The following is a 12,268-nucleotide window of genomic DNA, read 5'->3' as shown; positions in this document are numbered from 1 at the left end:
GTCCCTTTATTCCATCATAATTCAACAACCAGCTCAAGTTCTTGACCTTGCATTCCCCGCCTCAGCCCATTATAAATTCTGATAATAGGACTAAAAGCTGAAAAGGAATCTTGTCCAACTCCTTTATTTTCTTTTATAAAAATTTTATATATTTTTATAAAAATTATTTTTATTGATAACTTTTATTTTGTATTACAGTCATATCTCCCTCTTACTTCTCCTACCTTGCAGTCTAACTCTTATAACAAAGGAAAGAAGAAAACAAAGCAAACTCATCAAAACTTACCAACTTATTCATCCCCATTGAGAAGAGGGAATCATGTTTTCTTAACTTTTCTCTGGGGTTCTCATATATAATAAGTTTCCTTTCCCCCATTTTTGTTTATTTATATCTATAGTCATTGTGTGTATTGCTTTCCTGGTTCTTCCTTTTGTATAGGTTCATATAATTCTTCCTATGCTTCTCTGAATTGTTCATGTTCATTGTTCTTACTTGAAGTGATATAGCATTATATTCGTGTGCCATAATTTATTCAGCTATCTCCCTCTAACACCTTCATTTTACATAAGGAAAATGAAGCTCAGAGAGGTTAAATGACTAGTGATGAAAAAGATCCAGGTATGTAAGGAATGCAGTTAACACTGTGCCACACTGCTCTTTTCATTATGTGCTACTACCTTTTGTAGCCTTTATTGTACAACATGTGCTACCACTTGTATTATTGTTTTAATTTTTCTTAGTTTTTTCTAATAAATTGTTAACTTCTCGAGTTTGGGATCCATGCGAAAATGTTTGTGCTATCTCTCTATGCCTGCTTAACTCAGGGATAGGTTTTCATAATTGACACCCAATACATGTCTGTGAGATGAATAAACTGGTTGGAATCTTGATTTCCTGAAAAGTTTTGGTTTTGGAAATGAGGAGCAGTGAACCTTACTTTACTAAAATCTTTAGGTGAAAAGTGGACCTGAGCAAATATTCTATTGGAAGCTAGGCAGCTCCCTTCAGCCTCAGGGGACTGTGAACTGAAGCTGCTTCTCCAATCTACTCACCAAACAGGTTCTGTAACCACCATTTTACACAGGGCCCCACAGCCCTAACAGAGCTGTGAATCAATTGTCTGCCTTTCTTGTGAGCTCATAGAATGGGAAAGTTGGGAGTTCAGATACCAGTTAGTCCTCTTTTCCGAGAAGCTCAGTTAAATTGGAGGATCCCCTCAGGGAGAATTTTGAAAGACCAGTTGGCCCAGCCTGGGCAAAGGGAGATCAGGGAGGAAGAGTGAGGAGAAAGAACAAGCCTGAGGTTTCCCTGGGAATGGGAAAGAAAAAAAGAGGATCACAGGATTGAGTTACCAGTTAGCAAGCATCTGTTAAACTAATTAATCAAACAATATTTGTGATCCAGAGACGAGGGAATTGGAGTTGGAGGTCCCTGGTATGACTCCTGACTGCCACTTCCTAGCTCCATGCCCTTGGGCAAGTCATATAATCTATAGAAACCTTGATTTCCTTAGCTGTAAAATGGGAATAATAATATTTGTACTATCTACTTCATAGGGTGGTTGTAGAGAGAATGGAAAAAGTTATGGAAAAGATTTCATAAACCATAAAATGCTAAATAAAGACCAGCAATTATTAGACTTTGAGTAATTCATAGTTCTATGGGATTGATTGAATTATTTTGAGCCATTTAAAGCAAAGAACTCAACATAAATTTTTAAGCTCTCTTATATTCTTTAAACCAAGCAATGCTTGAGATCCAGATTCATTCAGCAAAACTTTTGGGGGCACCTATAATTTAATGAACTAATATTTACATGCACAGTTCTATGCTGGGTGCTGGAATGGGAAAAAAGAAAAAAAATTATTGTCTGTTACTACTGTTAAAGATATTACAGCCTAGTTAGGAAGACAGGATTTATGTAGGTGAAACAATTTGTAGGGTAGTAGACAGCCCTGGGCTCTGGGGAGGCAGGGCCAGTTTACCTAGGCTCCACTTTGGGTTTAGTTGTTTGACTTTGAGGAAGTCCCCCTCTTTCTGGGCCTTAGTTTCTGTTTCTGTTAAATAAATGGATTGGATGAGATGATTTTTTCCCCCCAGGTCTCTTTCAAACATAAGCTTCCAACCCATGAGTGGGAGTTTGATAAAATTGAAAGACAGAGTAAAAAAAAAATGTGGTACCCAAAATAAGGTAGGTGTAGAGATCTTAGGGAAGATGTGCACAGGTTCTTAGATTTAGAGTTATCCCATCCGGGAGATGGGTGTTTTTGGCTCCTTGCTGCAAGTAAAGTTTTCTGACCTTCTCTAAGTGTCTGTTTGCAGAAACCCGGCAGGCAGCGCTCCCCATCCTAATGTGGGCTGCTGGGTGGCGCCTTGGAAAAGCCTTCCTTTCTTGCTCCTACCTGTGTGTATGTCTAAGTGGTCTGTCTCCGCCCCTGCTGGCCGCTGAGCCCCTGGATTGGCTGCTGTTTCTATGGTTACCGCAGTTCTTGAGGCCCCGGGGAAGAGCAGTTGGATGGAGAAGTTGCCATCTCCCCGACACATGTCCCTCCGGATCAGCCAGGAGCTTGACAGGGAGACTGTGTAGCCGGCTGGGTGCTCTGGGAAGCGTGCGATCCGGGAAGCAGGAGACAAAGAGGAGGAGGAGGAGGAGGAGGAGGAGGAAGAGGGCACAAGAAGGAAAATCTAGTGTCCTGGGAACGGGGATTGCCCCCATCAGGTTATCCACTGAACAGGCTGATTTCTTCCTATTTGAAAAAAAAAAGAAAAAAAGGAAAAGAAATCTGCTGATATAGACCAGGGAACCTATCCCTAATCTTATTTCTCCTTCAATTTAGAAAAATCATGTCAGCTCATCTTTAGTCCCCTGCGTGGAAGCACACACAATGTTCCTATTTGTCCAGCTGCTGTTTTGTTACCATTAGACTTCAAAATTATCTTCCTCTACCCTCTCAAAAAAAAAAAATCCACAGCAGCAGTAACAAAAATACATTCTGTGAGGTTTAAATCCTATTGCTCAGGCTCCTTCTAAAAGTTCAACTTTGGTTGTTTAAAAAAAGATTTCCCTTTACTTTTCCTAAAAGGGGGAAAAGAAAATCCAGGATGAACCCTCTTTGCTGTTCCTGCTGCTGGCCAAGAGAAAGGTGGTTGTATTTACTGTGCCTTTTAAGATCACAGGTCTAGCAAGGTTGAGTGACTTGGCCAAGATCTCAGAAGAGATATAGCTCATAAAAGGGCAGAGTCAGAGTTCACTTAAAACCGATTGAGGCTTAGAAGGTGAGTGACTTGCTCAAGGTTACAGAGAGTGATAGTGGCTGAGTCAGGGCACCTGATTCATATCTACTCTTCTCATTATATAGCAATTCATCTCTCTTTTTGCTATTATCAGAGGAGATGGGTACAATGAAAATAAAACCATTTTTTGACAAAACTGATGGTTTGGGGACTGATGGAAAGGAGATTAGTTTTAGGGAATGGGAGTATAGAATTTTTGAACTGGGCAGGGGAGAAAGAATCTCTATGAAGAAGACCAAATAATTTATACCCAGTTTCAATTCAATTACTACTTATTGAGCATTTAAATGTAAGGTGATGTGGGGAATGCAAAAGCATGTTTCATAACCTTATGGAATTCACTCTGTTGTTGGGAAGATAAGATGTGCCACAGGAAACAGGGGCAAGATGATATGGTTGGGGAGGAAGCAACAAAAGGATTGGTTCAGATACTAAGTATAGTGGGAATTCAGTGAAAGGAGAGATTGTTGAGGGTTGAAGTCGTTGAAGAAGATTTTCTGAAGCAGGTGGGACTTGAGTTTATCCTTGAAGAAAGAATAGGACTTTAATAATGCAGAGAGGAAGGGGGAGGGCAGTACAGCAAGAGAGAGAAGGAATATACTAAGAATTTTCTGAGGACAGTCATGAGACTAACTTAGCTAAGATGGAGAGTTTTACTTGGGGAGTAGAGGAGATAAGGTAAAAAAGAGTGGAAGCTGGATTTGCCTTGTTCAGATCTAGATAATGAATTTGATACCAGAGAAGCAGCAAGTATAGTGGAAAGAGCACTGGATCTGGAGTCAGCCAGGTACATTCCCCAGATTTACCAAAGCCTTGGTCAAATCTTAACTTCCACTCCTCAGTTTCTTAACCTGAAAAATAAAAATAATAACAGTTGTACTCTTCAGTCACAGTGTTATAAGGAAAGAGCTTTGAAAACCTTAAAAGTATGTTATATTAGTATGGTGAATAATAATCATTGGATTAATACTCAAAGGACAGTTCTTTTTTTCTTTTTTTTTTCTTAGCAAGGCAAACAGGGTTAAGTGGCTTGCCCAAGGCCACATGGCTAGGTAATTATTAAGTGTCTGAGACCAGATTTGAACCCAGGTACTCCTGACTCCAGGGCCGGTGCTTCATCCACTACGCCACTACGCCACCCCACTACGCCACCTAGCCACCCCCAAAGGACAGTTCTTTAAAGAGACTTTTGGTTGTGCCAGTACAGTCCTTGCCCTGGACATACATGAAAAAGTCTCTATCTATTGAGTCACTGTAGTGAAAAACACATGGAGAATTACATTGGAGTCCATCTGGATTCTCAAAGAAGGAGAGCAGGATAGTGAGAGGAATGGAGACTGTAGTATGAAGATTGATTAAAAGAATCAGGATTTTTTTTTTTTTTTTTTTTTAGCCTAGAGATACTTAGCTGTGAGAAGAAAAGATTAGGATGGCTATCTTCAAGTATTTGAAGGATTGCCATGTCGACCAGTAGGGAATCTTATTCTGCTTGACCCCAGAAGGTAGAACTAGGGATAGGAAAAAAGAGGATACAGAGATGGTTGTAATGAAAGACCAAATCATTAGAGATGTTCATCAGTATAGTATAGTAGGCTGCTTTCAGAGTTGGTAGGCTACCTATTTCTAGAAGTTTTTAAGCAGAGATTGGATGAAATGGGAATTCTTGGGTAGGTACAGGTCAGAATGTTTTCTGAGCGCCCATCTAATTCTGAGAATCTATGATTTAGAAAATGGCTCTCTAGTTAAAATGAAAAATGTGGTCAAGTAGATAGACCTGGGTTCCAATGTTTACTACTTGTAGGACCATGGATGAGTTACCTCACCTCTCTGAATCTGAGCTGTTTCATCTGTAAAATGAAGGGACTGGGTTAAATAGTCTCCAGGTATTAAAAATAAATCCCTTCCAGTTCTAGATCTATTTTCTAAATGCTTTAAAGCTCTGGGAGAAGCAAGAAATTTGCAACTACGATGAATTCATACTGCTGTCCAGCTGACATCACCCTTTTGTGCTGCTCTTTCTTCATCCCACTTCCTTTACCTCCTTGCTCCAGATATTCAATCAAGTTCTCTTTTTCCTTCTGTTGTAAATGTCTGTTGGTATTCACACTGACCTTTTGGGAGAATCAAGCCACCAATATATGACCAATAAAATGAACTCACTGAGCACAAGTAGAAGCAAGGTGGTGTGGTTAAAGGGCATTGAACAGAAAAGAGAGGGATGTGATTCTAGCTGGATTATATTATTTTGTGGTTCAGTCATCTCCAACTTTTTGTGACCCCATTGGGGGTTTTCTTTGCAAGAAACTGGAGTGATTTGCCATTTTCTTCTCCAGCTCATTTTACAGATGAGGAAATTAAGGCAAATAGGGTTAAGTGACTTGCTTAGGTTCTCACAGGTAGTATTTATCTGAGGCTGGATTTGAACCCATGAAGATAATGAGTCTTCCTGATTCCAAGCTCAGTGTTCCATCCATAGCACCACCTCCCTACTCCTTAATGAAATACTTTTCTTTCTCCAGGTCTAAATTTTCTCATCTATATAATTAACTAGTTAGAATAGATAATGTCTAAGGTTCTGCTAGCTTTGACCATTTATGATAACTACAGATGTAGTTCTTATGGCCTTTAGAAGGAAGAGACAAGTAGAGCTGGCAGAGGGAGTCTGAGAAAGTGCTCAAATTCCCTACTTATCTAAGTTACTCTATATAACTGTTTAGAAGCATCTGTGTTTTAAAAATTATTTGGAGAAGAAGGAAGAAAAGGCAATAGGAAGATATATTTTCCTGATTGTTCTTTGTTTTTGCCTATAGATAGGGCAGCAACTGGTAGCAGAATAAGATTGGTGAATTCTCTGGGCTTTCCATCCTTCAGTTTTCTCCTAAGTTATCACCCCTACTCTGATTTTCCTTTACTCCTCACTGATATTGACTCTATTTTTAGCCAATTTAACTTAGTTCTGTCTTTTACTCTTTTTTTTTAGGTTTTTTTTTTTGCAAGGCAAATGGGGTTAAGTGGCTTGTCCAAGGCCACACAGCTAGGTAATTATTAAGTGTCTGAGACCGGATTTGAACCCAGGTACTCCTGACTCCAAGGCGGGTGCTTTATCCACTGTGCCACCTAGCCGCCCCTGTCTTTTACTCTTATACTCTTCTTTCTTGTTCTGTTGCTGCTTATACTTTTTCAATACTCGGTTTTGAACTTGCTCCAACCAACCTCATTTTCCCCTACTATTGACAGTGCTAGAGGAAGACACAAAATTGTATCACCCTCTCTACTTGTGCCCTTGAGCCCATCTTCTCCAGCAAATCGCAACTTTAATCATCCTTTCACTCTGTCTCTGTCTCAAATTTTTAAGCTCTCCCTATCTATAAATTCCTCCACTATTGCCTTCAAGAATGCCCATCTTCCCCATCCTTAGAAAGACATTCTGCTATTTGTTCCCTCAAGCTATTGTCCTATCTCTTTCTTCTCTTTCTCAGCCAAACTCCTTGAAAAAACTACCTCCCTTTTCTGATTCCACTTTTCTTACAAACTGCTCCATCCCTTTTGGCTCTGACTTTTGACCTTATCATTTATCTGAAACTTCTCTCTCTAAAATTACAAATGTTCTCTTAATCAGAAAATCTGAGGATCTTTTCAAATCCACATCCTTCTCTATTTATCTGCTGCATTTAACAACACTGACCATCTTTTTCTTCCTAAATACTCTCTTTGAGTTTTTGTGACATTACTCCTTACTGGTTCTCTTTCTACCTGGCTGAATGCTCCTTTGTCGTTATCGGATTATCAGCTGTGGGTATACTCCAAGATTCTAGGTTCAGCTTTCCCTGCTCTATACACTTTCACTTGGTGACTTCATAAGTTCCTGTGGACTTAATTATTATCCCTATGCAGATTACTTCCAGATCTACATATTGGACCCCAGTCTTTCCCTCATTCTTCAAGTATTTCAATGAGATATTCCAGGAACATCTCAAACTCAACATGTCTAAAACTTAGCTCATTATCTTTCCTCTTAAAATCTTCCCTCTCTGAGATTCTCCCCCCCTTTGTTTCTGTCAAAGGTATCACCATCCTTCTATTCTCCCTAGCATGTAACCTTGACAGAATCCTCAACTGTTCCCATTCCTTCACCCCAAATATTCAATCAGTTGCCAAATCTTGCTGTGTCTACCTTCACAACATCTTTTGTAACTGACCTCTCTTCTCTTCTCACATCTCTTTAATTTAGGCCCTCATACCTCTAAGTTATTTCAGCAGATTCTTTTTTTTAATTTATGGAATACAACAAACATTTCTTTAATATAATATAATAAAAAGATGATTACATATGGAATTGCAAATCTGTTAGTTTTTTTTTTAGTTTTTTTTGCAAGGCAAATGGGGTTAAGTGACTTGCCCAAGGCCACACAGCTAGGTAATTATTAAGTGTCTGAGGCTGGATTTGAACTCCTGACTCCTGGGCCAGTGCTCTATCCACTGCACCACCTAGCTGCCCCCGCAAATCTGTTACATACCACTTGCCTTTCTTTTCAAATATATAAGAAAGTTATCATGTAAATTTCTTTCCCCCCTCTTTTTTCATCCCCTTCCCCTACCCTTGAGATGGTTACTAGTATATAAATAATATATATGTAATATTATTTTATACGTACTTCTATTTATCAGTTTTTTCCTCTGGATGTAGATAGTGTTTCTCTTCACATGTCTCTTATTGTAAATTTAGGTATTTATAATAGGCAAAATGACTAATTTGCTCAGTCATTTTTTTTGGCAAGGCAATGGGGTTAAGTGGCTTGCCCAAGGCCACACAGCTAGGTAATTATTAAATGTCTGAGGCCAAATTTGAACTCAGGTCTTCCTGACTCCAGGGCCGGTGTTTTATCCCCTATGCCAGCTAGCTGCCCCTGCTCAGTCATTCTTAAAACAATATTGCTGTTGCTGTAAATGTTCTCTTGGTTCAGCTCATTTTGCTTCTCATTATTTCCTGAAAATCTTTCCATGTTTTTCTAAAATCATTGAATCTCATCATTTCTTATAGCACAGAAGAATTCTATTATAATCATATAAGACAACAGATTCTTGATTGGTCTTCCTGCCTCAAGTCTCTCCCTATTTCAGTCCATCTTTTTGTCAGAGATTTTCCTTAAATATAGTACTGATCATAACACTCCCATACTCATTCATCCCTAATGGATCCATAATAGAAACTAATTTTTTTTAGTTTTTAATCTCTTCATAAATTGATCCAAACTTATCTTTCTGACTTCATTGAACACTATTTGCTTTCTCCATGATCCAACCAAATCACTATTTGTGATGTGATCCAACCAAAAGGACCTTTTCATATAATATCCCATATAATACTCCATTTCATTGTCTCCATGCCTTTGTCCTGCCAATCTTCCTTAGACTGGAAGCCCTTCTCCCCTTTACCTTATAGAATACTTCTTTTCTTTCAAATAGTACTTTGAGGGTGGCTAGGTGGTGCGGTGGATAGAGCACCGGCCCTGGAGTCAGGAGGACCTGAGTTCAAATTTGGCCTCAGACATTTAATAATTACCTAGCTGTGTGGCCTTGGGCAAGCCACTTAACCCCATTGCCTTGCAAAAACCTAAAAAAACAAACAAAAATGCACTTCAAGTGCCAGTTTCTATAGGAAGCCTTTCCTGATCTTTGTACCTGCTAGTGCTTTCCCTTCTAAACCAATTTATTTGTATTTATTTCTTTTTATTCATTTTGAATGTACTTCATAGATTTGTCTTCTCCATTAGGGGTTAAGTTTCTTTTGAGCATAGATTGACTCATTCAATTATTCATTCATTCATTCATTGTATCTGGATTCCTAGCATCTAGCATAGGACCTGGCATAGAGTAGGTGATTACTAAATGACTGGTGGCTGAGTTCTCTTTTCTTCCCCACTCTACATCTCAAAAACCCTTGACATCATCTTCATTATATCTTCTTTTACTTCAATCTCTGATGAAAAGGTGGCCTTTTTCCTCATTAGCAGTAGCCAATTTTAATATGTCCTTGGTCCCTCTGGCCCTCTTTAGCATTGAAACTCCAGGGAAAAGTTTGTAGTGTGGCTTTCAACCTTATCACTCAATGGAAATGGCTGTCTTCAGAGCTACCAATGAGATCTTAATTGTCAAATTCAACTTTTATTTCTTTATCCTTCAAGGCAACGGGTTAAGTGGCTTGCCCAAGGCCACACGGCTAGGTAATTATAAAGTGTCTGAGGTCGGATTTGAACCCAGGTACTGAACCCAGGTACTCCTGACTCCAGGGCCAGTGCTCTATTCACTGCACCACCTAGCCGCCCCCTTCTTGACCCTTCTAAAGCATTTGATTGACTACTCTCTCCTCTCTGTGCTTTTGGGATACTGTTTTCTCTTGGTTCTTCACCTTCTTGAATGGCTACTCCTCAATCTCCTTTACTAAATTATCATCTGTATCCCATCTCTAACTCCATGTACTTCAAAGTTTTATGGTAGGACCTTCTCTTTTTTCCACATTCTCTCTTGGTGACCTCAGTTTCTGTGGGTTCTAATGACAAACCATCTCTGTATAGTTGACTCCCAGACACATATATATTCTCTCTATTTCTCTCCACATTATGTGTGTATCTCCATCTATCTACTCTTATCTTTCTTCTGAATCTAATCTCACAACATTAACTGCCATATATATGTATATATACATATATATATATATATATATATATATATATATATATATATATATATATATATATATATATATATATATATATATATATATTAGTTTTGGCAAGGCAATGGGGTTAAGTGGCTTGCCCAAGGCCACACAGCTAGGTAATTATTAAGTGTCTGAGGCCGGATTTGAACTCAGGTACTCCTGACTCCAGGGCCAGTGCTCTATCCACTGCGCCACCTAGCCGCCCCTAACTGCTGGATATTTAGCTGGATATTCCATAATATCTTAAGTTCAACATGTCTAAAATAAAATGCATTATCTCCCCCTCTAAAAATCTCCCACTTCTTCTGAACTTTCCAATTTCTGTTAAGTGCCCTACCATTCTTCCAATCATCCAGGTTTCCAACCTCAGAGTCATCTTTGATTTCTCACTCACTCTCATCACACATATCTAGTAGACTCACGTAAATTCTGTTGATTGTTGATCTGCAATAGTCTTATCTTTTCCCTTATTCCTACTCACATGGACAATTTCAGTCTGTTCAGCCCTCACAACTTTTCACCTAAACCCTCCTAATTTATATCTGTACATCCAGTCTATCCCTTCTTTAGTCCATTCTTCACTTAGTGATATTTGGAAGCTACTTGACATTATGGATCTACTTGATTATGCCTTTAAACCCAAATCACTTGGGCTTTCACTGATTGGCCAATAATAGGTTCCAGTTCAATCTCATTTGCTCATTTTTGAGTTTTGAAGGCTCAGAGTGAATGTAAATAGTCATCGTTGTTGTTCTGTTCAGAAACTCTGAGGAGCTTCTCTTCCCAGATTGTTTCTTTTGTGAAGGCAAACTAGGCCATCTTTTGTCTCCATTTTTACCAAACCTTTAATTACTAAATAGGCATTGCCTTAAGCAAGCTAAGACCTGGGAAAGACCTTAACTTAAAAGAGTGGTATCCTAGGAGCCATTGCCAGTTGTCTTGGTCTGGGTCATACCATTGGACTCAGGTGACTGTTGATTTGCACAGTTCTGCCTCATTTAAATCTAATTCACTTACAAGTCAAGAAGGCATCCACCTCCTAATGTCATTAGTCCTCTTCTAGAAGGAAGGGAGAACAACATATCCACTAGGCCAACTACCAAGCTGCACCCCCCCCCCCCCCCCCCCCCCCCCCCCCCCCGCCCATCCCACTAAGACCAAACTGCTTTGTTTGGCATTTAAAGCCCTTCCCAACCTGACTCTAGCCTATATTTCTAACCTTATCATATCTACCATATAGTCATACAGGATGCTTTGCTGATCCTCACATGTGAAATTCCAACTTCCATCTTTTGTACAGATTGGCATCCATGGTTGGAATGTTTTCCTCCCTTACTTCTGCCTCTTAGAATCTCTAGTTTCCTTCCAAGCCTAGGTTAAACCTTACCTCCTAGATGAGCCCTCTCCTGACAGCCCTTCTCAGCTGCTAGTCCCCTTCCCCTATCCTCAAATTACCTTGTATTTGAATATACTTAGATGCATGTATATGTTTTCCTGAAAAGAATGAAGGCTCCTTGGAAGTTGGCATTGTTTCATCTTATATTTTTAGCATTGTACTTAGCACAGTGCCTGACCCAAATTCTCATTGACTAATGTTCACACTACACATTTTGGCACTGAAGTAACATGATCTTGCATTGTGTCTTTCCTCAGTACCTCATTGTGATATGGAGATAGCCTTGGGTTTTTGAAGGCTGTGCCAGCTCCTACCAAGATCAGGCAAGTCCTATAAAGTTTGGAAGGCATGAAATTAGGATTAGATTTCAAACTGTATGTCTTTTGTATGAGGAGCAACCAAGGATGTACTAGTAAATATTTAACAACTGATTTGTTGAAAAAAATCTGATGGACACACTTTTAAGTTTAATTTGCATTATTATTTATCACTTTCTTAAGACTAGACAATCAACAAAACAGCCAATTAGATAATGAAGGACTGCCAATATAGTTTGGTGTAAATGTTCATGCTGAAACTTTTAACACCTGGCTTTTATGAGTCATTTTGAACTAGCTCCAGCAGGGCCCTGGGAACAATGAGTTCAGAGTGGCCCAACCTCATAAGATGGGCTGTCAGAAAATGAATTTTTTCTGTTTCTCCACTACTAAAGTGTGGAGAAGTTGAAATTTGTGTCAGTGGATTCTAGTGGCTTGAAGTTCTGAGGTTAGAATGTTGTGCCTTATACAATCTAATTGTTTCATAGCTGTACATCTTTTTTTCCCCCCAAGGTGACTGTCAACTTCTTTGACTTTTG

At 39.2% G+C, this 12,268-nt stretch overlaps 2 long non-coding RNA genes across 4 annotated transcripts in view; one reads left to right on the top strand and one right to left on the bottom strand.

Annotated features, from left to right (window-relative positions):
- LOC141505273 (uncharacterized) overlaps positions 1 to 2,598 on the bottom strand; it is a 53,094-nt gene extending 50,496 nt beyond the window's left edge. The window contains exon 1 of the long non-coding RNA XR_012473577.1: positions 2,404 to 2,598. This is a non-coding gene — a long non-coding RNA (uncharacterized LOC141505273). The remainder of the gene's footprint in view (positions 1 to 2,403) is intronic.
- The window catches only part of LOC141505271 (uncharacterized), a 274,924-nt gene that overhangs the window by 62,188 nt on the left and 200,468 nt on the right, over positions 1 to 12,268 (top strand). The window lies entirely within an intron of this gene.

Source organism: Macrotis lagotis, chromosome 1 (genome assembly GCF_037893015.1).
Source record: "Macrotis lagotis isolate mMagLag1 chromosome 1, bilby.v1.9.chrom.fasta, whole genome shotgun sequence".
In the NCBI taxonomy this organism is placed as follows: Eukaryota; Metazoa; Chordata; class Mammalia; order Peramelemorphia; family Peramelidae; genus Macrotis; species Macrotis lagotis.
Note: the sequence above shows the minus strand (reverse complement) of the source record. Positions and strands in the feature narration are given on the sequence as shown.